Source organism: Penaeus chinensis, chromosome 1 (assembly GCF_019202785.1).
Source record: "Penaeus chinensis breed Huanghai No. 1 chromosome 1, ASM1920278v2, whole genome shotgun sequence".
In the NCBI taxonomy this organism is placed as follows: domain Eukaryota; kingdom Metazoa; phylum Arthropoda; class Malacostraca; order Decapoda; family Penaeidae; genus Penaeus; species Penaeus chinensis.
In genome coordinates, this window is record NC_061819.1 from 16,026,301 (window position 1) to 16,028,800 (window position 2,500).

Sequence of the window (2,500 nt, forward strand, 5' to 3'; positions counted from 1 at the left end):
AAACAAATATATAAATATATATATATACATATATATACACATATGTATACATATATATATATATATATTTATATATATATATATATATATATATATATATATGTGTGTGTGTGTGTGTGTGTGTGGGTATACATATACTGTATGTATACTGTATGTTACAATTCATTTGATTATACTTTTAACGTTTATTATATATCCTTTCTTCATATATATATATTAACACGCAAACTGTGAAAATTATAATTTTATGATACATGATAGTCAGTCGTCCATCATGATATTCTTTCTTTGTATATATTGATATTCTACAGTTTACCTGTAATGTACACTTTAGTATTTTGTTAATAAAAATAAAAAAAATGTTCTCAAGAAACCTGTTGAAAAAGTAGTTCTTTATTGTATATTTTTTTTCAGTATATCATTGAAGATGGCAGAAATTGCGCCCGAAACGTTTGGTTATATTTATTTATTATATGAACCATAGTACAACGTTTAGTTTAAGGCTACCCTGTGATGATGAGCTTCGTTGCAAAGTCAGTTTTCTTTATATTCCTACTGTTCCTCCGCTTCCTCCTTGGAAGTCAGGATACTTTAGTCACACACACATATGCATATGGATATCTACAACTATATATATATATATATATATATATATATATATATATATATATATATATATATATATGATACACATACTGCTAATCCAATTCATGGGTAATACCCTGAGATATCCCCTTTGCATTTAAAATTCAGAAAATCAGTATAGGTATTATAGTAAAAACAAAAATGCTCTCTTTCTTCCGTTCTCTTTTATCTCATTCTCTCTCTATATCCTGGTTTTCTCTTTCCCTGTTTCTGTCACGTCCTCAAATGATCTTAGTTGTTAACTTTGCAAATAATTTTAAATAATCAATCAATCGTGTCTCTGTCTGACACTGTCTCACACTCTCACGCTCTCTCTCTCTCTCTCTCTCTCTCTCTCTCTCTCTCTCTCTCTCTCTCTCTCTCTCTCTCTCTCTCTCCCTCTCTCTCTCTCTCTCTCCCTCTCTCTCGCTATCTCTTCAGAGTTTGGTCGGCGTCACTTATCGTACATTTACAACACATTACAAAGTTAATGCTCAACCCATTAAGATTACGAAATGTCTCGGAAGTGTCGTACAGATCTTCTCTTTTTTTTCCCTCTAAGATTCCAAGCTTGTTCGAACCATTTTTTCCTCATTTTTCCTCATTTCTTTAGTTTGATTACATGACTTTGGTCCTTAGAGCGTTATTAACATTTAGAGGAACCGAAAAGGATGATGCGTTTCTTCTAAAATTGGACCGTTACACTCAAAGTTGGGCTACTTTGCATATATATTTCATGTTTTACTTCTTGTGCTAAGAAAGCTCTTTATGCGTTAAGCGTTTCAGAATTTGATTCTGTGTATTATACATATTTATAGAATCAACTGTAATACCGAGCATTATTCATAAAGATTAATAAATATCAGATAATGATTATTACATATTGCTAATTGCTATTCACAGTAGTTAATATAGACTAAAAAAAAAAAAAACAGTCTAAACTTTCCTATCTTTATAGTGCCTGCTAATAAATAAGACGATAATATAACTTGATTTAGGATATATATATATATATATATATATATATATATATTTATATATATATTTATATTTATACACACACATATATGTCTGTGTGTGTATGTGTGTGTGTGTGTGTGTGTGTGTGTGTGTGTGTGTGTGTGTGTGTGTGTGTGTGTCTGTACACACACACACACATATAAATATTTATATATATATACACACACACACACACACACACACACACACACACACACACACACACACATATACATATGGCTGAAAGCTAGAAGGACCAATATCCAATATTGAGATAAGCCTACTATCGAACTGGAATTTTTTGGTTTTATTTGTTATAAAGGCTAATGCCATCAGGAGCGCCGGCCGAGCATTGCTTCGAAATCCAATTCACTGAACATAATATATCCCAACACATGACTGATTGCCCCAAATGGCTGCATTTAGAACGCATAGCAACTGAAAGCTGCATGATGGCCACATTTACTCTTCTATATTATTCTTAAAATGTATATGCTATTTTCAGTATGCAGGTAATAGATATAGCATATAATAATAATAATAATAATAATAATAATAATAATAATAATAATAATAATAATAATAATAATAATAATAATAATAATAATGATAATGATAATGATAATAATAATAATGATAATAATAATAATGCTAAAAATAATAATGATAATGATAATACAAGCACTAATATTAATGAGAAGGTAAAAAAGAAAAAAAAAAAAGATAATGACATTAGTAGTATTAGAATAACTGCTTCCACAACCTTTGCTATTAATGATGCTGTTCCTGTAAATTTGCTGAAGTATTTAAAAGAGAAGTATTTCAAGCCAAACCCCTGCGCGCGAGATTCAAAGCAAGCTGACACCCTGCATGTTTA